General features: G+C 37.7%; 1 protein-coding gene and 1 non-coding gene across 3 annotated transcripts in view; both read left to right on the top strand.

The window, feature by feature from the left end:
- Positions 1-26450, top strand: part of FGF14 (fibroblast growth factor 14) — a 670777-nt gene that overhangs the window by 598774 nt on the left and 45553 nt on the right. The gene's annotated exons all lie outside the window — the stretch shown is intronic.
- On the top strand, positions 14442-14607 carry LOC123569922 (U1 spliceosomal RNA). The gene has a single exon (XR_006693801.2). It is a non-coding gene; the product is annotated as a U1 spliceosomal RNA (small nuclear RNA).

Below are 26450 nucleotides of genomic sequence, written 5' to 3'. Positions count from 1 at the left end.
AGAGATGTCTGCACTCCCGTGTTGATTGTGGCACTGTTTGCAATAGCCAACTTACGGAATCAGTCAAAGTGTCCATCATCACGTAAACAGATAAAAACAATGTAGTACATACATATACACAATGAAATACTATTCAGCCTTACAAAGGGAAGAAATTCTGTCATTTGCAATAACATGAATGGAATTCATTACGCTAACTGAACATTATGCTAACTGAAATAAGTCAAACACAGACAAATACCACACATTCTCATACAGAAAAGTTTTCCTTTTCTTATCACTTACATGTGGAATGTAAAACACTTTTATTCTCACTTATATGTGGAATGTAAAACAATTGCACTCATGAAAACAGAGGGTAGATGGTGGTTACCAGAGGCTGGCGGGTGGAAGGAATGGGGAGATGATAATCAAAGGATACAAAGCCTCGGTTAGGATAAATAATCGTGAGTCTTTTTTATAGATCTGTTGCACAGTGTGGTGAATACAGCCAATAACTGAGTAATGCACATCTCCATATCACTAAGAGAGTAAATCTCAAATGTTTTTGTTGCAAGAAAATGTCAAATATTTGAGGTGATGGATAAGTTAATTAGCTTGATTTAATAATTCCACATTGTATTCAGAAATCATAGCATTGCTTTGTACTTTATATATATATATACACTTTATATATATATATACTTTATATATATATTATATATATATACTTTATATATATATTATATATATATATATATATATATATATATATAAACTATAGTTTGTCAATATACAAAAAAAGCCAATCAAATTTTTTAAAAAGTGAAAATAGGCAGGTTCTACTCAGCTCCAACTGATTGTTCTGTCAAGGACTATAGGGCCCCTTGCTAAATCTTCTGATTTTTCAAGAGAAGCTAGAAATCACAGCTTTATGTGAATTCTCCTGGTTTTTAAACGTAGAGTTAATTGGTTAAAACAACAAAAATGGTATGAAGGGCAAAGAAAATACTTGTCCACAAGATTTGTTTTATGAGGTTGGATTTACAACTAACAACAATTTTTATTTTTCACAGCCCTCTTGCAATGGCGGTGTATGTGGGGCATAAATCAATAACTCTTTTCTATGATTTTTTTTCCTCCAAGAAAATGGCCTTGCTTCTAGTGCATCTTGTGAAATGAGATTTCACTGTGTTATTCAGAGTTTTCATTTTTGCTGGAGGCTTGCAAGACCCACATCCTCAAGATAGGCAGTGATGAGTTGTGACATGTATCCTGTGCATCAATTGTCAACCTGAGTGACACTAAAATGAAGAGCTGTCATTTTGTACCAGAAACCTCTTAGCTTTATTTCCTGTTGTTTCAGCAATCCAAAGCAATGGTGGTGTTTGGGTGTGGACCACGGCTGTTTACCTCAAATCTAAGGATTTTGTCTGACAACAGAAAAATAGCTACAGTTCACAGTAGTTGTTAATCTTTGTACCACTCTTGCTAATTTTGTTTTTCTTTCTTTACTTATTCTACTTGCATTTTCCTTAAACTCTACACTGTTAAGAAGGTAGTCTCTTGTTTGGATATTATTTCCTATTAACAATTATAGATCTTTTTACTGTAATCATTTAGATTTACATATATTTTCTCACTTGTCACAAAGGCCAAATAAGGCGTCAGTAACATTTTCTATTTATATTCATTGGGTAGTACATTTCATTGCATCATTCTCTAGGGAAAGTTAGTACTGTGTTAACTTTAGGCTCTAATGCCAATATATAAATACATCCAGTTTGTCATTTGGTATCCAGTGAACATTACTTTTCAAGTGGGTTCTCCCAATGAATGGGTTTGACTCAGTCATCTCATTTCCTTAATGCACACAAGTTTTTAGACACATTTTCACACTGTGGGTTTCAGTGAACATTTGTACATTTTACTCAAAGTTGGTCAGAAGAGTTAATATTAACAGTAATGGGTGGAAATGGGGTAGGAAGGTCAAAGATCATCTTGAGTGATCTTGGCTTTCAGAAATCTGTCAATCTGCTGTGCCTTAGCAGTTGCAGAAGGCCATGATTGACTCTCTCCCTAATAATAATCTCCTTGCTTGTAAGGAAGTATTGGAGAAAGGAGTTGAAAATAATATTAGCAAGAAGCCTTTACTAATGAGTAGGCATGCTTGTAAAGTCCCTCACTTGAAACATTTGTCAAATGACTGTCCTTTGTCGACTGCTATATTTTGAGAAATTCCAGAAGAAATAAGGTAAGACTTCAGAACTTACAAAAAAAAATGTAATGTGAAGGTTAGAAGTGGCGAGTTGGTGAGTGTAGAAATGAGAGAATAAAATTGTCAGCTCATTAAGGCTAGAAAATCCAGCATACAATGCCTCACATGCCAAAGTATTCATGCCACCTATATTTCATGCCTGTTACAGCACCTTACAGTACATTTCATTTGAGCCTCACAACCTTTTGAAGTAGGAAGTGCCATTCACAGAGTATACTCAGAGAGGACACACGTTTGAGAGGTTTTGTGTTTATTCAAGGCCACCCAGCTGTAAAGGGGAAAGGACAGAAATAGAGCATGGGACTTCCTTGCCCACCAAGTGTTCCTTTATAGCCGCTCACAAAAAGAGCTAATGCTTGTGTGTTAGCAAATACGTTTCATCAACATTTTGCAAATTCTTTACTTCATCTGACTTACTGATAGAACAAAAGAAAACACAGCATGCACTTTCAAATGCAAGCACCTATATCTTTGGCACAAATATCGATACCAGATCCACATTATAGTTGGTACACATAAAAACAAATATAACGAATTGTAATGTTCTACAGATTTATGGCTAATTACTCTTCTCTAGTTCTTCATCTATATTTATCATAATGTGATCCAAGATCAAGTTGCATCAAAATCACCAGGATCCTTACATAAAATACTCATTCACCAACATAAGTCCAGAACTATTTAACCAACATCTTTATGGTGGACTCAGGAATAAGGCTTTAAAAATTTTCCAAAAAGGGACAGTGAGGTATGCTGAAGTGTGAAGAATTCACCTAGCTTTATGGAATTTGGTGTTTAACATCTAGGTGGTGTATTTATTTTAATAATGTACACTTAATTATGGAACACACATAGATAGTTAAAAGCAAAGGAATAGTACCCAATGGGTAGTTTTTTAACCTTTGCACCTTCCCTCGTTACCATCACACAATATACCCGTAACAAACCTGCACATGTAACCACTGAATCTAAACAAAACAAACAAACAAAAAAAAATGAATAAAGCCAGCTAGTAAATCTACCCCAATTCTAGTTCTCTTCACTCAAATATAGTTGACTGTGCTCTAGACATTATTAGGAATAGCTTAGTTCCTACGTGTTTATGGCCGTTACTCTTATTAGATATAATTAGATAAACGAGGGAATGCCTTGACTACAAATTAAAAAAAAAAAAAAGAAAAGTAGAGTGGATAAAAGAGGGTGAAAAGAAGTTACTATTTTTTAAAAAATAAAGCTTGGTAAAAGTGATATTTGGGGGAAATTAATGGAAATTGAAAAAAGAACCCAAAATACTAGAATTAGAACCTCACCTAGGGAACAAACTGAAATGATTATAAGATTCGAAGGTAGAGATAGGACCCAGAGGTAGAATCTGAGGTCTTAATTTCAGAAAGGCATTTAACATCTGGTTGAAGACCAAAAGCAAAGAGAAGAAGCCTCTGTCAGTATATATTATTTGCAAGAAAGAAAAAAATAAGAATAATGTAAGGGCATTCATAATAATAATAATATAAATAATAATAATGTAAAGGCATTTATTAAGGGGAGATTCTGAAAATTGTCTGACAGGCATAATAGAAGCTTTTTAATAACAGGTCCTTATTAATATATGTAAATGTTATTGGAATTTTAAATTTAATATACTTTTTTATCTTAGAAAACTAATACTATCTATCAAAAGTTTCATATATTCATTTTAAAATTTGTCTTCTCACCCTAGTTTACCTTGGGGTCTTAAGTCCTGAGATCCTTTGAATTTTACGGGAACCTTTTCAAGTGGGAGAACACACGAAACTCCGGTGCACGACAGCTTGCACTTTACATTTTGAAGTGATCCAAATGATTAGAGAAGAGTTTAGAAACTTGCATGAATGAACTTTATGATGGTCAGAGAATCTGTGAAATATGTTTCAAAAAGAGGATCTAATTTAGCAGAGAGTAAGGGGCGTGATCTTCCAGGTGAGTCACAAATTCTGTTTTGGGCTGGGAAATGAAGATCAAATCTCACAGGACTAACCTGGAGATCAGAAACTGGGGCACGAAGGCACCTATGAATCTCCGAAAAGCTGATAACATTAGGTAATTGCTGGCCTGTTGAGGAAGAGAGAACCCCTAATGGTTCCAGAATCACAAGCCTGGAGACGCGAAAGAGAATGTGAGTGGTGGGAAGCATGAAAATAGGGAAAATGATGTCTTAAGAAAGAGAGCTCCATTTCAGACATTAATTCTAGATACTGAAAAATTTGAAGGGAGAAATTCTTATGCATGTTCAAATACACCACAGTGGAAGAGAAGTAGAAAGCTCTAAAATCAAAGACATTTGTGAGTCATGGTGGTTAATAAATCCCTGAAGGGAGATTTGGAAAAGCAAATCATGGGTCCTTCTGTTGAAGGAAAGAAGAGAATCTTGTAATAAATGTACAGAGTAAGAATATATATATATATATATATTCCACAAAGGCACAAATAACAATAAAGGATTAGGATTTCCCTTAAATCAGGAAGTACTCTGGGAAAAAAGGGCAAAGAAATATCCAAAATCCTAACAAGAAGGACTGTTGATGCTTCCAGAACTGAAAAGCAAATTCTTCTGGTTAATATCACAAACACAAACTAGAGAATTGCATAGAAAATACACTTTGAGAAATCCAATTAAATGCCTGGCTCTCCTCCACCTTTTATCTAGTTTTGAACTTGATCACATTCAAAGTAAGCAAGGAAGGCAAGCATGTAATGTCCAAGTCACATTAAAGGAATCGAATTTGTCTCTCTTACAACAACATGCTTTGGGTTCATAATAAATTAATTAATCCAGCATTCTATCTCAAAACTGCCTCTTTTTATTATACTAGCAGATATTTCGGGGTTCTCCTCAGTGCTTACATACATGTGTAAGTTTTCTGTAAGGATGATGCTGATTACAGTCCCCAGAATTAATTTTCCTATGCAAAGTCCTCATTATCATTTACTTGCTCTAATCTGACAGAGACTGCCTGGACAGGGAAGTCAGAAAGCAGACATTTCAACAACCTCAAATTAACTGGGTGGTTATCCCATATCACTAGGTCACCCAGCCCTGGAGTACCTGAACTCCATATCATGCTAGCAGAACTGCCGTATGATTTGAGAAAAAAAAAAAGTGGGGGGGATTGGGGGGGCAGTGGCTCATGCCTGTCATCCCAGCACTTTGGGAGGCCCAGGCAGTTGGATCACCTGAGGTCAGGACTTCGAGACCAGCCTGACCAACATGGTGAAACCCCGTCTCTACTAAAAGTACAAAAATTAGCCGGGCGTAGTGACGCACGCCTGTAATCCCAGCTACTCAGGAGGCTGAGGCACGAGAATCACTTGAACCTGGGAGGCAGAGGTTGCAGTGAGGTGAAATCGTGCCACTGCACCCTAGCCTGGGCAACAAGAGCTAAACTCTGTCTCAAAATAAATACATAAATTAAAAGGTAATTGAAAACAGTCTGGCATTTCTGTGTAGTTTAAGCTTTTCAGTGGACAGAGATGAATAACAAGGTGAAAAGAAACACCAAACCCAAGCACAGTCCCACACATTGCTGGGGTGGGTAACAGCAGAAGAGACTGAAAATATGCTTACATACCACTATGGATGGGTGGGGACTTGGAGGCACTGGGGAGGAGGACAGAAAAGAAGACTGCTACCTAGAAAGAAATGCAGCTGACATGCTCTGAGGAGAAGCAGTCAGTCATCAGAGAGCACAGTGAGTTTCTCCTGAGAACCATGTAGGGTTATGCATTGAGCAAACTGAGCTGCTTGCAGACACAATCCTTTTTTTCCAGGGGTTTATAACTCAGTGGAAAAACAGATGAGTAAAGTTACAATTAAAATACAGTATAAGAAACACTGTAATAAAGGTAAGTGGAGAGAGTTATGAGATCCATAGGAATGGAAACTAACTGGTTTTAAAGGATAAAACGGCAGGTTATCCATTCATTCATATGACAATAATCTTAAAAATGGACAGTGACAGCTATTCAGTATGCTAGATGGTACTTTACAGCTTTCAACACACATTCATATAGAGCTTAACTTTATTAAAACACTATTTGAAATCAGGGAAAGTATTATTGGCTTAGTTTTATGATATCCTCTTGGACAGTGTGTTGAAGGATACATTATTAATTTATAACATGGATGATGTCACATTTTCTGAATTATAGTCCAGTGTTTTTTTTTTCGCATGACCTATTATATATTTTGAATGAGCACCTGGAAATAAAGAGCAGAATTCGCCTTGGATTCTGCATTTTAGATAATACATAGCAGAGTGGAATTGGGAAGACAAGACAGATTGTATATTAGAAGGTAGGACAGGATTAAATAGCAACATGACGTGAGTCATCAGTGTTGACCTCCCTGCCTTGTGTGTTCAGAAAATCCAGTGTGGAGACAGTTGGTTCTTTTTAAGTTTCTTAAAAGACACAACACCATCCAACTTCCGACAGCCTATATAAATTCTGTGTGGTTTAACTGTCAGCAACAATAAGAGAAAACACAAGAATCAGATGAACTGGAAAAAGAAAAGCATTATGGGTTCAATTCTGCCTCCTTCCCCTCAAATTGTTGAGGGTACGTTGCCTTTGAAGATGAGGCTTTTAACGAGGTAATGAAATAAAAATGAGGTAATTAGGGTGGGCCCTAATCCAATTTGATTGGTGTCCTTACACAAAGAGGAAATTAGGACACAGACATGTACAGAGGGAAGACCTGTGAGGATACGGGGGAGGATGGCCAACAAGAAGAGAAGGCTAAAGGAGGGAACAACCCTGCCAACACTTAGACTTGCGTAGACCTTAGACTTTCTTAGAGTGTGAGGAAATACATTTCTGTTGTTTAACTCCCCATCCCCCACCCCTCCAACCATGGTATTTTGTTATGGCAGCCCTAGAAAGCTAATACAAAAAGTATTTTCTCTTCATCATCAAGAATCATCAGAAATCTCTATGCAAATAATTAAGTCGTTGCCTATGTAAAAGTTCCTGTTCTCATAGAGAAATGGGAGAAAACAAAACAGAATAGGTAGTTCATGATGACAGACAGACTTAGTGAAGATGAGTTCCTTTAGAATTCTGTGAGATGAGGTAGAAGGTGTGGTCTAATCTGTGAGCTGGTGCCTTATTGCCAGCACATCAGACCAGCAATGGGTACTTTGGTGGTAGTTGTGAGCAGCCAGCTCTGTTGGTTGGTTATAGAGAAAGGGTGACATCCAGTGGCTGGTTCTATCAGCCAGGCTCCTGGACACTGACTCAGGGTACATGCTAGATGGCAGAGAAGGGTCTTCAGGAGCATGGATGAATCTTATGTCCAGTTCAGTTCCTGGCAGGTAACAATGAAACCTGGGCAAGATGCAGTGATCACTCTACGTCCTAAAACAGGGAGTAGGGTCCACAGCGTTATTATTAAAACATTAAGAATACACTGAGAGCAAAGAGAAGCACTATAAATTAACTTAATCTTCAATACTCCTTACACTTAATTCTCTCTATCTCATAGAAAAGACTCAAAAATGATTTATGAAAGGAGGGAAAAAATACCTCTGAACACATATGATACTATCGAGCCAGCTACCTTGATAATAGAATACGGTTACAATATATAATGTATCTTACTTTAAAGATAGATAGATATTGATAATAGATGTTAGATAAATAGATAGGTGATAGATAGACATAGATAATGTATCTTGGTTTAAACTTAAAGTTTAATTTGTAGTACCCAGTTACTCATATCAAGAATGGCTTAAAATGACAGAGCTGCAAAACCTATATACATCAAGTTGCCCAGCACTTAGATAATATTGTTTTACTTTATAACTTCTAATTGCTTTTGCTTTTTTTTTGTTTTGGGTTTTTTTTTTTTTAAAGGTTTGGGAGAAGCTAGGCTTTGAAACTGTGGAAATTTAAATACAGTCTGTCACGATCAGCTGGGGTTGCTAACCCTCACCGCAAATATTGTTTACAAAGCAGAGAGAAGGCATGCTCCTTGCCTTTGAATAATTTACATATCTATATATAATTTAAAAAATATTAAAACTAAAGGTATACCAATGTCACATCCATGTATGCACTGTATGTACATTTGGAAGATGTGTGCTTTTAATGTGGCAGATGTAATGACTGCACTTCTCATTCTACTCAAGTAGAGTATCCAGGAGACAATGTGAGACACTGAACGCGTTTTAGCAGATCTGGGGTTGGTTGCTTCCTCTTCACGTGGAGCAGTATAAATAAAGCTAGAAGTGATCCTGAGAACTATGCATGAATTAGATGTCTGGGGCCCTTTTCATGACCTCACTAGCCTACTCTTAAAACCTCCTTAGCATCTGATACTTCTGCCTTGCCGCACTTGACCCCATAGGTTGTGTGTACAATGATGTGAGTGCTGCACCAAAGCAAAGATCAAGTCTAATTCATTCAACACTGTGTGCCTATTGTCTTAAATAGTCCAAGACACATAGCAAGTGTTTAAGAAACACATGCTGACCCTGAAAAGCCATGAGTAAAATTGACAAGTGGGACAAGAGAAAGATTAGATAGGAATGGGAAAATAGGTGGGAAATGGGAAGATTATATTCAGTATATGTTACCATTCAAACAGTGAAAAAGTTAAATAATCTTCAGAATGACATCAATTAAACTTTACATAAGACTAAAGTCTAAAGGGAAGAAAGGGTAATATTAGAAAGTAAGCAAGAAATTTGCTCCCTGGAGCACAAATATGTTAATGGTGTCTCCTGGAATTAAGCAATATGGCAACCCAATCAGAAATGGCTTCATGAAGGTGGGTCATAAGCAAAGCCTTATGGGATCTGAATAAATTGAGACAAGGAAAAACTATATTCCCCAAAATGATCAGAATGTAGAAAATTTTCTGGCAGCAAAAATGCATAGGGCATATTTAGAAGACTTCTCTGAACTGGAGGATATTAAAGAATAGTAGAAGTTAAGATCACAAGGTCTGTTGGAGCCACACTGTGGATAGCTACTAAAGCTGTTATGTTCAGACTTTGAACTGTGAGTAGTGACTTGTTGAAAGAACTTTAAGGAATGCCAATTTGGCACTAATGTACCAGATAAATTATAACAGAGTTATCAGGAAACGAGAGATCAATCAACAAGCTGCTACAGGACTACAGTATCCAAAACAGCATGGCTTAGGTACAAAAACAGACACATAGACTGATGCAACAGAATACTGAACTCAGAAATAAGACTGCACACTTACAGCTCTCTGATCTTTGACAAACCTAACAACAACAACAAAAAGCAATGGGGAAATGATTCCCTAGTCAATCAATGGTGCTGGGATAACTGGCTAGCCATATGCAGAAGATTAAAACTGGGCCCCTTTGTTGCACCATATAAAAAAATTAACTCAAGATGGATTAAGGACTTAAATGTAAAACGTAAAACTGTAAAAACCAAAGAAGACAACCTAAGCAATACCATTTAGGGCAATGTCAATAAGGGAAAGGTTTCATGACAAAGATGCCAAAAGCAGTTGCAACAAAAGCAAAGATTGACAAATAGGATCTAATTAAACTTAAGAGCTTCTGCACAACAAAAGAAACTATCAACAGAGTAAACAGGCAACCTAAAGAATGGAAGATAATTTTTGCAAACTATACATTCAACAGAGGTCTAATATCTAGCAGCTGTAAGGAACTTAAAAAATTTACCAAAAAAAAACTCAATGCCATTAAAAAGTGGGCAAAGGATGTGGACAGATACTTTTTTTTTTTTTTTTTTTTTTTTGAGACAGAGTCTCGCTCTGTCACCAGGCTGGAATGCAGTGGTGCAATGTCTCAGCTCACTGCAATCTCCGCCCCCTGGGTTCAAGCGATTCTCCTGCCTCATCCTCCTGAGTAGCTGGGATTATGGGCATGTGCCACCACACCCAGCTAATTTTTGTATTTTTAGTAGGAACGGGGTTTCACCATGTTGTCCAGAATGGTCTCCATCTCCTGACCTTGTGATCTGCCCACCTCAGCCTCCCAAAGTGCTGGGATTACAGGTGTGAGCCACTGCGCCTGGCCAACACTTTTAAAAAGAAGGCACACATGCACCAACAATCATATGAAAAAAGGCTCAACATCACCGATCATTAGAGAAATGCAAATCAAAACCACAATGAGATACCATCTAACACCAGTCAGAATGGCTATTACTAAAAAGTAAAAAAATAACAGATGCTGGCAAGGTTGTGGAGAAAAAGAAATGCTTATACACTGTTGGTGGGAGTGTAAATTAGTTCAACCATTGTGGAAGACAGAGTGACAATTCCTCAAAGACCTAAAGACAGAAATGCCATTTGAGTCAGCAATCCCATTACCACAGGAATTACAAATTGTTCGATTATAAAGACACATGCAGGTGTATGTTCATTGCAGCACTATTCACAATAGCAAAGACATGGAATCAACCTAAATGCCCATCTATGATAGACTGGTTAAAGAAATGTGGCACATATACACCACAGAATACCATGCAGTCATGAAAAAGAATGAGATCATGTCCTTTGCAGGAACATGGATAGAGCTGGAGGCCATTATCCTTAGCAAACTAATACAGGAACAGAAAACCAAATACTGCATGTTCTCACTTATAAGTAGTAGCCAAATGATGAGAACTCATGGACATACAGAGGGGAACAACAGACACTGAGGCCTTTCGGAGGGTGAAGGGTAGGAGGAGGGAGAGGATCAGGAAAAATAATTAATGGGTACTAGGTTTAATTAATACCTGGTGGTGAAATAATCTGTGCAACAAACCCCCGTGACACAGGTTACCTGTGTAACAAACCTGCACGTGTACCTGTGAACTCAAAAGTAAAAATAAAATTAAAAACAAAAAAAAAAACGCTATTATAGCAATCGAGGTGTGAGTGCATATGGATTTGAAACACGATATTGGCAGTGAAAATAGTAAATTTGATATAAGTGCAATATATAGACATAATTTAAGGAAGAATTAATAGGATATAACAATTATTTGGCTAAGGAATTAAATATGGCTAATGCTTACTGCCTGGGAAAGAAAATTTAGGACAAGGAGCCAGTTGGGGACACAGAGTAATACTGACTTTGAGGACATAACGAAAAGAACTCAAAGTGAGAATGTTCACTAGACATTAGGAGACAGGACTGGAATTCAAACTGAAGGTCAGTCATAGAAATGCAAAATTAAGGTTATGAAGTCATCAAAAAGAATGAGCTCTCCATAGACCGAAAAGAACATGTACTGAATTTTAAGGGATACCTTTATTCAAGGGAAGTTGGAAAGAAGGAGAGCCAGAGAAAAATGAAAGCATAGTAGGCTTTATTGATTCAATTGCTGGTTTGGCTCTTTGCTTATATAAACATTCATTTAATTATTTCTCTTATCCCAGCTGCTAAATCAATTACCTTGTAATAATAACCGCTTAACTAAAAATCAACAAAGTCTGTAAACTCTCTAAGCTTCTTTAAAAACTATTTTACATCTGTGTTATATGGAGACAAAATCATCAAATTTGGAATCTAAAACCCAGGGCTTAAATGCTGGCAGTCACTTCCTAAGTGTGTATCTTTAGATTGGACAAGTTTAGATTGGACAATTTAAATTCTTAAATCAGAGGCTTCAGCTCTAAAACAAGAATGAAAGATACTCCGTTTTTTTTTTAATAATTAAATGAGATAATACAGTTAAAGGAACTACGTCAGGCCTCTGCCATGTACCATGCTAGTCCCTGACTCTTTCCTGCTTTTTTAGAAAATCAACAATTGAAAGTCTACTATTCGATATACATATGACACTAGTGTATTTATTTAGTCTTTGAGTTTCTATCATGGTCAGGCACTGCTCTGATGCTGAGAATACAGTAGAAAAAAAGACAACGTCCAGTCTTCCTGAGGCCAGAGACTAGTGGAAGAAAGACTAGTGGAAGAAACAGTGAACTGAAAATACACAGAAATTCAGGCAGTGATAAACTCTTTGAAGTAAAATAGAGCAGAATGAGAGAATGGCAAGATCAGTTTGGGAAGGCTCTATTTCAGATGTAACACTCAAGGTACACACACCTGAAATGAGAGAGAGAGAGACAGACCGACAGACAGACAAAGACAGAGAGCAGCGGGGAGCATGCCATGGAAAGATGCTTGGGGAGGGAAAGCATGCGGAGTGGACAGCAAGCGTAAGAACCATGAGGTGGCCATGAGTAGCAAATGCAAGGATCATTAGGAAGATGGACATGTGTGGCTGACGTGGCACGGGCACGAAATAGAGGCAGAGTTGTTGGCAGTGGGAAGGCCATGCAGGTGTACGGACTGTGGGGAGACACTGGAGCTCTTAGAGCAAGGAGCCGTCTGCTTCGGAGGAACGTTAGCGTTCCTAAATTCAAACCCCTGCATTGTGCTTCTCCGTGCCCCTGATTTCCCCTTCCCCATAGCCTGTGTATCAGTGCTGTGCGATGAATTCTGTTCTGGGTGAAATGCACAAAGTTCCTTCAAAGTTTGAAGGGAGTGGGAAAAAATTAGTGTTAAAGGTTTAATAAGGGTTTCTTAAAGAAAAAGAATAAAGACATGTCAAATGCACAACCCCTTTCCCCACCTGACTTCAAACAAAGAGAAAATCCCACTGTATGTCATTCTACACAGTGTCATTTAGACAAAGACACTGACCATGACAAGTCAATGGCAGAGATTTGGACTTCATGCGGAAGAATTAAAGTAGCAAAGACTTTAAGTTGTAGATTGGCATCTTTAGATTGGCATTGGCATAGTGACTTCATTTTTTAAATGCTGCCAGAATTTCTTAGAAAAAAAAATTAGAGCATATGGTGATTCACAAGTGCCTGCTGGAAAATTATAAAATCAGCAGCAGTATTTCTGGCTGCTGAGATCCTGTGAACAACAACTACCTTCAAAAGATAGAGGGTAGCAAAGGAACCAAGGGTGCCTTTCTAACTCCACACGGTGTGTAGTATTTTACAACTTGTTTCCCTTTAGCTGGTACTGGCAGTTCTATCACTCTAACAAGAGAGGCACCTTATTAATAATTATTTATTTTAGTCATATCTCAACTTTAAATAGTAAGTACTATGCCACCACCAGTCTATCCTTTCCAGATACCCAAACTGATGCTCAGAGATGTTAAATGAATTGCCCAGTGCCACTCAGTTAAGAAATAGCTGAATCATAATCTGAATGTGGGACCATCGTGTTTCAGAGTCTATGCCCTTGATACTTTACCACAGAACCACAGAGAAGGGAGGTTTTTCAGGGCATGATACTTACTGAAAATAAAAAGATACAACTTTAAATTTGTCCAAGAAAAAATGACTAGAGAAACACATAGCCCATGCAGTTTTCTCTCAGAGATTCTACGTGACATTATTGTTTGCTAGAAAGTAGGGAGCTAGTTGTTCCTTTTGTAAATATAACAGTCAAATCATGTTACCATTAGGACACATTAAAAACATCAAATTACCATTGGACCTTATGTGAACATATTAAGATAATAATGATAGTCTTCAGTGCAATATTCAGATCAATAGTTTAAACCCAAAATATTTATACCTTCAGATTAGATGTAGGCAAATTAATTCATTCATGTGTCTTTTATGTGTTGTTTACAGTTTGAGAAATATTTCAAAATGGAATTCATATAAGTTTAAACACATAATAGTTTTATGTAAAAATATTGTTAAATTACATTTTCCCCTGAATTGTTATTTCTTGGAAATGTGCCTTAGTCACTGAAATATTCATACATTAACACAATGAAAGAAGTGAACCTTACTAGGCTTTGACTATCAGATTTGCTGTTGGTTTTTGACTATTGTGAAACTATGTTCTGATTTCTAAATTAGGAAGAAACCTGTATTGTTAATATGGACACATGACATATTTGTCTGCCTGACTTTTGATCCCAGCTACACCCTCTGGCCTTTCCAAATGATGCTTTAATATCACATAAAGATAAAGGGAGGTGAGACAGCTAAAGGGGGTGATTCCGGATTAGGAGGTAAGGGAGGCCAGATAACATGGTGCTGTGACATCTTCTGTGACTTTTCAGTCACTTATTTCATTAAGGGATATATCTCACTAGAAGCGAGGTAGAATATAACAAATCCATGTTTGCTGGGCATATTTTATGACAACAGAGAAATTCACAGACTGGTCTTACCTGGCAGGGGAGATGGCATGATCATGAAAATGGTTTTTCCCAGGGTGAGCTTCCCCATTGCATTCTGATGTGCTGATTTCCGTGATCTCCCCAAATGTGGGAAACTCACTCGGCTGCGTCACTGGTGGTAGTGGGGGCTGTGTCATGCTCTCCCCTTGATGTCAGGGGTTTTTTTCCCTAAAAACAAACAAACAAACAAAAACAACTGGTCTCAGACATTTTGAACAAAACAAGTAGAAGCTGTTTTCTCTAAGAAATTACCAGCAGTGTCTATCTATAGATACATACATATTCACACATGCTCATAAAAACACACAACCATAGCAAAACCCATGCTATAATCTATAAACACTTTTTAGAGAAGAGGAGAGATTGTGTGGGCCAAAAGAGCCAGGTGGGGCAGAACCTAAGAGGACCTCGAGAATGACTAACATTTGATGGCGGCAAGCAGGAGAGGAGGAGAAGGACGTTACAGTCAGTGACCATAGCATAGGTAAAAGCAAAACGGGTGCCAAGGAGAACACTGTACAGACCATTCAGCAAGGAGCCCTTCCTGACTGCCAGGAAGAGGCTGCCTGCAGGAATGGCGTGGAAGACCATCAGCTGCAAGCTGAGGCAAGGCGATGGAGGTTTAGGTTTGCTTCAGTAGGTGAGCTACTTACACAAGGAGAAGCATGATGGAAGTGGTGCTGTAACATTCACATGGTGTGGGTTGTACTGGCAGGAGATGGATGATAGGCTGGCTTAGTGACGGTAACGGGCATCTTTAGATGAGAAGAATGTGCATGAGATTTCAAAAAAAGGATCAACAGAATTGAACTGTATTGAGCACTAAGCTAGTACAGGCAGACAGTTCTAATTGGGTAGAATAACATTACAACCACTTCTTAAGTAAATAATTTGGCAGCCCAGACTTTCTTTTGCCTCATTGACTGAGGCAAGCATCCCAGACATTTGATTTACCAGGCACTCTCATGAAGTACCTCAAGGATGTGCTTCCCTGCATATCTTTTATCACACTTTCATTACAGTGTGCTTATAGATTCTTCCCCTCTGGGTTTTATTTTATTCTATTTTGAGATGGAGTCTTGCTCTTGTCACCCAGGCTGGAGTGCAATGGCACAATTTTGGCTCACTGCAACCTCCACCTCCTTGATTCAAGCAATTCTCCTACCCCAGCTTCCCAAGTAGCTAGAATTACAGGTGCCTGCCACCATGTCCAGCTAATTTTTTGCATTTTTAGTAGAGACAGGGTTTCACCATGTTGGTCAGGCTGGTCTCAAACTCCTGACCTCAGGTTATCCTCCCGCCTCAGCCTCCCAAAGTGCTGGGATTACAGGTGTGAGCCACCACACCCAGCCAGATTCTTCCCCTCTGGGGTTTTAAAGGCCATTTGGGGTTTAAAGGAAGTTTAAAATCTCTCTCTAACCTTGAGATTAAATTAATGTTATTTTAGATTCAAAACTTTCTCCTGTACATAGCAGATAATTAATGTAATTGAAAGAGATTTGATTCCCAGATGTTTATGCATTTGTGATCCCAAAGGCTTCCCTCAGGGAGCCATTCTCATTTGCAGTTAGAAACAAAATGGAAGGACAGCCTCAAAGCAGGCAAACAGTGTCAGTTAAATTCAGATGTCAAACCTGGGTTTTGGTGACAGCCCTGGAGTGTAACATAGTTATGCTAGCTCTCACATCACCTTCTGAATTTTGCCAATTATGACATTCCCAAGACTGCCCAACAAAGGCTGACATCTTAATAAAAGACCATTCTTAATTGCTCTTCGTCTGTTACTCACTAGTGGCAGAATACAATCTTTTTATAACAAAAGAAGTTTGCACTGACTCCCATCGAGAGAAATCTAAGTAGAACAGGGGCTACAAAGCAATGGTACTCAGGGCCAGGAATGTAGAAGTTAGATGAAAAGTTAAGACAAATACTAAATACATGCCAAAGGCCCCACCTTCTAATACCATCCCCTTAGCGATGACTGTTTCAACATATGCATTTTGGGGGAATAAAACATTCAGATGATAGCACTATACAAAGCCTGAAAAGTTATAACACTTCTGCTTTTGAAATATCTGTAATTAGAAGCCAAATAACAAAGGTCTTTGGGAGGTGATTAGGTCATAAGGATGACACCTTCATGAATGGGATTAACAACTTCATTTTTTAAAAGGCCTGAGAGACACCCCTTGCCCTTTCCACCCTGTGAAGACACAACAAGAAGGCATTGACTATGAAATGGAAACCTTCACCAAAAACTGAATTTGCCATTGCCTTGAACTTGAACTTCCCAGTCGCCAGAACTATGAGAAATAAATTTCTGTTGTTTAGAAGCCACCCAGTTCAAGGTATTTTTAGTGTACAAAGACTACCGAATGTACTAAGACAGTATTGCATAGAAATTACCAGGAGACACAGAAGAGTAGCTATAGAACATGCTTCATGCAACCAGATCTCAGCACTGGGATGTGCTTTGGAAGAAGCATGGGTTTTGTTCTGTGACTGGGATTTTCTTATGCTCTTCTTGCCTTTCAGTGACTCTAGCTGGAGCTGTGGCCTTCTACATTTTGAAGGAGACAGCGTTGAAGGCTGCCTTTTGCCAGCTGAGATCTAACACTGATTTGTGTAAATTGAGAGGGGATTTAGTCTATTGTCCCAGAACTGAGGATGGAGTCCCTGAATGGCAAGCTTCAGATGAAAATACAGTCCGATGATTATCCATGTGCGCCCTGTACGCTGCCTTGAGAAATGCATCCTAATGATGATGGCTTCAAGTTACGGTGGTCATCACAACACCAGGCAATTTTCATTTTGGCGTTTCACAGAACGTCTACCTTTCCAGAGGCCAGTTCTAAATTTTAATAGCTTCACGTTCTGGCTGATTAGCTGACAAATGCAGTTAAATAACAAGCTTTCACTCAGAGAGAGATGATGCAGAAAGAAAGCTGCCCTCTGATATCCCCACTGATAATAATGTGAAGTGTGGAAGGCCTCAGATGTCTTTTCTGGATACCTGTGTATAATTTTCATCTATATTAATGGAACTCATAAATGCACCACGTGAATAAGAAAATGAATCTGTAGAAGGTAGTCCCTGTTGACTAGGCTGGTTTGGAATTTCAGAAAGTTGCGTAACACTTTCACGAATTTTTCTTTATCTTGGAAAAACATTGCCATGTGATAGATTTTATAATGACTTTCAAAAATACAGGGTTTCTAACTGAGAATTTTGTGAACGTGGCCTGAACATTCTAGCTCATGTGTGTAATTGACAGCAGTGAATTATTTTAAAAAGTTAAGATGGGTCCACCTTGGCTCAGTAACTATTAATATCAAATGAAAGCACACACTGGCATCAGGGGGAAACACAGCCTCCTCACTCTTCCAATTTCATTTCACATTACCTGCCGACTTCCAGGAAATCCTTTAGGCATAATTGCACTTATTCCCCTAGGCTCCTTACCCTCCTTTAAGACTTCCACTCTGCTATACTAACCTGCACAGGGACAGGGAAGTAACTCTTCGTGCATCTCTTTTCTTTCCTAAGATATGTTGCATAAATGTAAGGGAAAACTACTTGGCAACTCTAACACACACACACACGCACCCTAGAATTTCTCGGCTCTTCACAAGAGTGTGTTTTCTCTTTATGGAAAAGTTGATGTGGTTCCATTTATAAAAATAGCAGCTATTTAAATGGGAAAAGCTTTTTCTCATATCATCTGTGGGCCAAATGTTTTTCTAAAAACATACATTCTCTTTTTCTAGCAGAGAAGACAGATTCTAAATGGATTCAAGGTTCATCAAATCGCTAAGTTTTCTGTGGGTTAATGCATTTGACAATCAAGTTCACACAAGTGCCAAAATGAAAAGAAGTAAATTAAGAACTGTTCTGTCTAATTTCTTTATGCATTGTGTGTGTTTTTCATGTGTATGCATGATATTTATAAACTGATGTGATTAATATATAAACTGTGTGTTAAATCTGCAGTTATTTTTATTTCCTACATAGAATTTTATGTCATGATTTTTAGGAAGTTGAGACAAATAATATAAATCGTTTCTTAAACTCTGTTTTCTCTACTTCAGGGAAGCAAAAAGAGAAGTTCATATCTCTTCTTTCCAATCCTTTTTTTTTTTTTTTTTGAGATGGGATTTCATTCATGTTGCCCAGGCTGTAGGGCAATGGGACAATCTCAGCTCACTGGCTAATTTTTGTATTTTTAGTAGAGACAGGGTTTCACCATGTTGGCTAGGCTGGTTTTGAACTCCTGACCTCACGTGATCCTCCTGCCTCAGCCTCCCAAAGTGCTGGGATTACAGGCATGAGCCATGGTGCCCAGGCCTTTCCAATCCTTTTTAAGCACATGTATTCATCGCCGCCTTCAAAAGTTCCAATTTCTTTTTTATTTTATTTTATTTTATTTTATTTTTTTAATTTTTTTATTATTATTATACTTTAAGTTGTAGGGTACATGTGCATAACGTGCAGGTTTGTTACATATGTATACTTGTGCCATGTTGGTGTGCTGCACCCATCAACTCGTCATTTACATCAGGTATAACTCCCAATGTAATCCCTCCCCCCTCCCCCCTCCCCATGATAGGCCCCTGTGTGTGATGTTCCCCTTCCTGAGTCCAAGTGATCTCGTTGTTCAGTTCCCACCTATGAGTGAGAACATGCGGTGTTTGGTTTTCTGTTCTTGTGATAGTTTGCTAAGAATGATGGTTTCCAGCTGCATTCATGTCCCTACAAAGGACACAAACTCATCCTTTCTCTAGCTTATATTCAGCTGAATATGACCTTGAATTTCACAGATTCACTTTTTATCCAATGCAAGATTCTGTCTATCATGCATATTCACTGCTGTTTAAACATTTCCACTAGTGATGACATCAGACTATGCAGGGGGATGGGGTGGTGTAGGGGTTGTGGTAGGCAGGGCTTCCAAACCAACAAGACTTCCCTCATTCCTTTGTCCACATTAAATACCTGTAAGAGCTAACTAAAGCATTAGATTGCTATGTGATGAATTGGTTCAAGATTAGTTCATTACCTCTGTCCGCCTCTAGCACCAAGGCTGCTCTAGGCTTTAAGCCTCCCAGTGAAAGACTCTGGATCTCAACTGGTTTCCAAGGATAGAGAGAAAATTACAGGATACATTCTAATTATTAATATTACAGATGTTGTCCTTACATTGAGACACACCTGCCTGGACAGTGGTAACCATCTGCTCCTCTGGAACTACATACAAAGACGGGTCCAATCCCTTAAATAAAATAGTTCTTCAGATATTTGGAGACAACTCTATTCTGCGAATCTTAGCTTTTCCGGGCTGAACTGTATCAAATTCTCTAAGTATTATTGGTAGCATTTCTCAATAACAGTAGTAATTGCTTATATTTCCACAGCACTTTGGAATTTCCAAAACACTTTCACAACTGTAGGTTCTTAATTTTATAAATGAGAAAACTGGCACTCAGAGAGGATAAGTTACATTAGCTTAATAATTGATTTAACAAGTACTAATGGAGTGTCTACTGTATGCCCGGCACAGTGCAAAATCCTAGGATACAGGAGAGAATACATCAAGAATGGTGCCTCCCTTGTAGCTCTTATGATCTGGGAGTGGAGGAATACATTTTTAAAAATTACAGATGATACCCAGATAATACTCACAACTGGTTAGGACTTTAGCCCAAGTCTTCTGTCTCTAAAGCAAATTAACAGGCCATTAATTTCAATACAGCAGACACTGCCCTTGGATTCATGAAACCCACTTAAACTAGTCTTTCGGCAACTAGTTGTCCTGGTACAAGCTCTTCTTAAGATGTACCTTCTTCATTCCATAACTAAATGTGTGAGGAGTCTGTGCATGTGTGATTAACTTAGAGGAGAACTCTACACTAATTTCTATAAAATTGTATTTTGCCATTTTCTTTCTATCTCTAACTTGCCAACCTTCTTTTGAACTCTTATTTTATCATTTCTCACACATTAGATCTTCCTCTCAGTTTCTGTTCATCTGCAAGTTTTATGAAATTGTGTTTACCTAGATCACTGACAAGAAAAAAAAAATGCCCACAAGTGCTTGGTGTGAAAGAAAGAGCACACATTTGTCATTAGTCGCAAATTAGATTTCCTATCAGCTAAGTGACCTTGGGCAGATAGCATCCTCTCCCAGAGCAACTGGTTACTCATCTGTGAAATGAAGAAAGAAGGCTGGAGAATTTCTGGGGGATTTCCCTGCATTAAAAATTTTAAAATTCAATATGTTTTAAAATGCAAGGCTGAGTTTTAAAATTCTTCCCTTCTGAGTATGGAGAGAAGGAAATGCAGAATATATATACTGATATTTACTGATAGGCACTACCTCCTGCTTTACTAAAGGAAGGAAATAAATCAGCAAACATTGGCGCAAAATTCATACAACAGTGGCACTTAAGCAGAACAGCTACCACACCTTTCCTGAATCAAAAACAATGGCTTCATGAAGTCCCTGATAGTCTCTTTGCTATCTATATATTTTTTATATTTAGAAGTCAACAATGAATAAATTGATTATAACTAAGCCAAATAAATGATTAAAAATAGTTAATAATTTGGAGTCTTCAGTGAGCCCTCTCTTTCTCCTCTGTGTAGGAAAATTATCTTTGATTCTATTCTATAAGTGGTAGCCTTCAAAGGCTTCTTCCAAACATTTGCCTAATAAAAGAGAATCCGTATTTTCTAACCTTAACAGAATGCCAGAATTTATTTTAGTCTTTGAACTTGAATAAATTTGGGGGTCTTCTTTCCTAATATTGCTTCATTGCCACATAATGTATCTGTTTTATTCAGTCTTATTTGGGTTGCAATATGTGATATAATTTATTCCTGTCATTGTTTTAAACTTACCAATTAGAATGAATTCAAATTTAATTAATAGAAAATTTCACCCACATTTAACTAGAGATAAATGAGAAGTAATTATAGAAACCAAAGCTTTTCTAGCCTGAGAGAAAAGACAATAAAGAGAGCATTCAACCCAAAACATAATTAATCATCTCTTCTACATGGAAAGTCTGTCCTGATACTATAGTTTAAAAACAGACTGTCTAAAATGCATGTCTATGTAAAGGTATGTTGCAACTATTTCATTTTTCTATTTAGAGACGATTTGCTATTAATTATATGAAACCCTGTGGTGGCTTAATTAGCAGGCAACAATGGATTGGCTTTTAGATTGTGCAGTTAGAAAATTCTGGCACTTTTCAGTTTCTAACTTGAAAGCTAGAATTTATTTTTGTCTTTGAACTTGAGTAATTTGTGGGTTCTTCTTTTTTAATATTGCTTCATTGTCACATAATGTATATGTGACATAACATAACTGTAGCCAAATGTTCTCTGGTCTAGGAAGCCTCCCCAGTGTCCTCCTGATCACAATAATTCATGTCCTATTTCAGCAATGCCTTTTCTTTCCTGTGAAAGTGAATGGCTGTTGTATTTGAATATATTACTTATGTATTTTGCTGAAATGTATCAAGGGGAGAGAGAAAATAACATCTGTTTGACAACATTGTTTTATACAAGTTTATGCACAGGAAAGGTGGTGCAAGTACTTAACTTCAGGGTTTGTCTAAACTCTCAAATTTAGGAGAAAAATTTTAATCTCTGTCCTTTAAAGTGTGTATATTTTTATTTCAAAAATCATTAAAATGTGTTTCAGAAAAAGAATCTAAAACCAAGTACACAGAATCCCTAGAATTCCACACAACTCGAGTGGAAAAAACTTCAGAAGTTTTACCTGAAAATGTTTGCAGCCCATTTCCTGAATTCATAGATCAGAAAATCAGGCTGTAAGTTATATATTATGGGCCAGATTAATATTCATTATTACAACAACCCTGATTGAGTAAGCATCCAGATGTGTATGTGCCTGAAATCTAGAACTTACTACAGATATAATTTCATTGAAGCTCTCGATGCCATATTTAAAGTTTTCATGTTAGTTGTGTGCATAGACTTACTACTCAGTAAAATTGGTCCACATGAGTAGCAATAATCTACTAATGCTTTAATCCTGATGTTTAGCCTAGCCATAAAGAGAATAAATCTTTTATCAGGTCAATACTTGGGTGGGGAGGCATTTTTCACATTGATGATTAAAGCCTTGTAATATGTTAAGTTAACCTTTCATGATGCGTCTCATTAGCCTCAATTTATTTGCCGAAGCTTTCTTCTACTCTCTTTGTGGGTGTTGAGATAGAATGCTACCACACTGCTAATGAAATATGGTGCCAAGTGGAGCTAACCCTGTAGGGACTTGAATCTTTCGGTGGGAAAGAATATGAAGACCCGTGCTGATTTGCACCAAAACATCCTTCTGCACTACAGATATGCTAAGATATTTACGCAATAGGCATCCTCTACAATATCTTAGATTAATTAACTCAACATTGATTATACTGGCTTGAAAATATTCATACACTGTTTTAATTTAATGTAGTTTAATATAATATAGTTTAATATAATTTTAAATCTGTGTGTTTTGTTTGTTTAATATAGTTTTAAGTCTGTGTGTTTTGTTACTATTTGTTATATATTTACTCAATAAGTTCCTTGATAGTCCTGTCATTCTTTGATTTCAAATAATGTTCCTAGAACACTGCAGTAGATCTTTCAGTACTATTGATTAGGTTGTTTAGAAATGCAGTGTGTTGGCCAGGCGCGGTGGCTCATGCCTGTAATCCCAGCACTTTGGGAGGCCAAGGCGGGCGATTCACGAGGTCAAGAGATTGAGATCATCAAATTAATGAAGAGATACTCCATCTTCATGGGTAGGAAGACTCAATATTGTCAGGATATCTTCATTAATTTGGTTCTTTGATTTTTCCATTAGAGCTTTATAGTTCTCATATAGACCTTGAACATGTTTTGTTAGTAAATGTACTTTTAAACATATTTTCTTCCCACTATTTTATGTGGACATTCATCAAGCTTTTTTGTTTTTTTTTTTTTTTTGTTTGTTTTTGCTTGATTCAGTCTTTTCAGACAGAGTATAATGATTTTAAGGTATGTATTATTTTTAAAATAACAGATATTTTATCTTATGTGCAGTTAGAGACTTCCCTGTTGTCACTAAAATATTTACATGTTGTTGCTTATTATGGTTTCCTTTTATGTTCATTTTAGAAACAATAATAACTTAAATTATGAAAACAATGAAATACGAATATGGGCATCAAAGAGGAAAATGAAGAAGCCATTTCAAGCTGTCAAGAATATATTCTTAGCTCTGTATTCAAAAGTACTTCATTTGTATAAAAAAGTTAAATTCAAATCCACACTTTAAATTTTTTAAAAAAGTAATACAACTGTTTCTGTCAAAATATGTATGGTCAAATGACCACTTTCTTCCTTCTGTGTAGTTGCTTATTTTAGAAAGCTTTGTCCCAACAGGGTAGCAGAGAGAGAATGATTCAACTATTGTCTTAAATTCTTACCTGCTTCTCTGCCACTGTCATCGAACCACTCTCTCCAAACTTTGGTCTGCTCTGCCCTAAATCAATAAGATATTGCTATCTGTCTGATGCAGGTTGTATTCCATTATCTTATCTTCCCCAGTTTGCATTGCAATAATATTGGGGTAAAATATTGCATGGGTTTATAAAAGGGATTCAGTAAAATACAAACACACATTTAGAGCTTGTTCTTGGATTTTATTTGCATTGTCAATGTAGTGCCTTCAGGAGTCATTTCACATTCTTTGCTTCAGCATATCTGCTTTTAGTAAAGCTTTGCTCTATATTGGTAGCTTTCAACCTGTGCTGCACTTCTGAAACCCTAGGGAGCTTTTAAAAACAGAATGATCTCGTATCACACCAGACCAATTAAATCAGAATCTCTGGAGGCTGGCATTCTGGCATCAGTACTTAAAACACCTCCCCAGGAGATTCTCAAAGGCAGCAATGGTGACAAACCACAGCTCTGTACAATAGAACAGGCCGCTCCTTTATAATTATTAATCATAGTGTATATTAATTCATCATCACATACGTGGCTAGAAAAAAATTTGGAACAAAAGGATATGTGATATGTAAAGGGCTACAATAATTCAGACTGCTTTGAGGAGAGCTATTATTTTATTGTTATTCTATCTTTTGTCAATATAAATTGAGAGAATAAACAGACAAACATTACAAATGAGTGATAAATTGCATTTAAAGCCTAGTTAAGACTATTTAAGACTATTATGCATAATACAAGAAAACTATCTTTATTATTTGTGGGGGGTTCCTTCTGAAGGATCTGAAGGAGAATCGGTTCTATGCCTCTCTCCTCATTTCCAGGGGGTGCCTGGAATTCCTTGGCTTGTAGACGCATCACCCTAATGTCTGCCTCTGCCTTCACATGGTGTCCCCTGTGTGTGTGTTTGTGTCTCTGTGTGTCTCCTCTTTTTATGTGGATGCCAGGATGTGCTCTTTCCTGTGTTCCATTGATCTGTTTGTCTATTCCTTCACCAATACTTCACTGTCTTGGTTATGGTAACTTTATAGTGAGTCTTGAAGTTGGGTAGTGCTAGTCCTCTCACTCTAAACTAGTACAGCTTTATTTAAGCCTAACTAATTACATCTGTAAAGACCACACTTGCACATAAAGTCATATTCAGAGTTCCAGGTAGACGTGGATTTTTGGAGGACACTCTTCAGCCCAGTACTGCACTCATATTACTCAACTTCCCCACTGCTTTTGATGCTGTTCAACACTCTTCCGATAACTCCTTCCTCCCATATCTTCTGTGTCTGTTTTGCCTGTTTTGCTCCCTTATGTCATAATGCCCCTAACAACATATTGCAAGAGTCTGCTAAATAAATATCTGCTTCCTCCCACAGTCTGTGCAATCCTGGAGGGCAGGGAGTTGACTTATTCAGGTCTGTGTGTGAACACCAACCAATTTTTGGCTCATGGAAGCCCTTAATAAGAATTGGAAAAAAGGAAGAGAGGAAGAAAAAGAGAGCGAAGGTTGTGGGTTCTGCCTCCATGGGCGTCATGAGGAAACACACACATGCCTTGACTTGATGGACCTATACAATTCATTTTTTAAAATACCGACATTTCGTACTCACATCAAATATCTTGTACCTGAATGATGTCATGCCAGCTAGTACAGTTTCTGGTTATAAAATCGTAGATCAGGACTAATGATTATTGAACCCAGTTTTCCAAATTATTGAGCCTCACAATTTTGGGAACTGTGATTTCCATAGATTTGTTTAAGAAGTAAAAGGCTGGCCAGGCGAGGTGGCTCATGCCTTTAATCCCATCACTGTGGGAGGCTGCGGCAGGCAGATCACCTGAAGTTAGGAGTCTGAGACCAGCCTGGCTAACATGGCAAAACCCCTCTCTACTAAAAGTACAAAAATTAGCTGGGCATGGTAGCAGGTGCCTGTAATCCCAGCTACTCAGGAGGCTGAGGCAGGAGAAGCTTGAACCCAGGCGGCAGAAGTTGCAGTGAGCTGAGATCGCACCCCTGCACTCCAGCCTGGGCGACAAGAGCGAGACTCTGTCTCAAAAATAATAAATAAATAAATAAATGGCTTCTATATACACAGAGGATTTGTTTTACACGTTGATTCTCCTATGTGATCTTCATTCCACAACTATATGAATCTGTAGCATGAAATACATATTTGGCAAGCAGAGATTCCATAAAGGAAAGAGTAGGAAGGTATAACGAACCAATTCTGAGACTTCCCTAAGCAATCAGTTCACCTGCTTGCCTCCATGAAGGCCATCTTTGTCTTCTAGCACAATTTGTGAGAGACAGCAAGGCATCTTTTTACCACTATTAACCTAATCTATGGCAGTGTTCCCAGGGACCAATGTTGTCAGTTGTAGAGTAATGCCATTTAGAGGCTGGATGGGTTTACACTTGCAGCCAAGCAAGAGTCTGCATGGAATTGGCCCAAACAGGGAATTTTCAAGTAATTTCTCTATCTTCGTATGTGT

The sequence above is a fragment of the Macaca fascicularis genome, chromosome 17 (genome assembly GCF_037993035.2).
Source record: "Macaca fascicularis isolate 582-1 chromosome 17, T2T-MFA8v1.1".
Taxonomy (NCBI): domain Eukaryota; kingdom Metazoa; phylum Chordata; class Mammalia; order Primates; family Cercopithecidae; genus Macaca; species Macaca fascicularis.
Note: the sequence above shows the minus strand (reverse complement) of the source record. Positions and strands in the feature narration are given on the sequence as shown.